Genomic DNA, 239 nt, shown 5'->3' with positions numbered 1-239 from the left:
GCTGGGAGTGCATGAAGTGGACAGGGAGTCCCCGGGAGCTAAAACCCAGTGGAAGGGGTGGAAGCTACCCCTGGGAGTGTTCCCTAATTACATCCGGCTTCTGACACCAGATGAAAGAGAGGCACTTCAACCGGCAGAGATCTCACAGACCACCGAGGCTTGTACAAAAGGTCTTTTTTTTTTTTTTTTTTTTGATACAGGAGCCTCCAGCTGTCCCCCCGGGTAGAGGGCCATGGCAT

The sequence above is a fragment of the Otolemur garnettii genome, unplaced genomic scaffold (assembly GCF_000181295.1).
Source record: "Otolemur garnettii isolate 467f Iridium unplaced genomic scaffold, OtoGar3 scaffold00264, whole genome shotgun sequence".
Classification (NCBI taxonomy): Eukaryota; Metazoa; Chordata; class Mammalia; order Primates; family Galagidae; genus Otolemur; species Otolemur garnettii.
Note: the sequence above shows the minus strand (reverse complement) of the source record.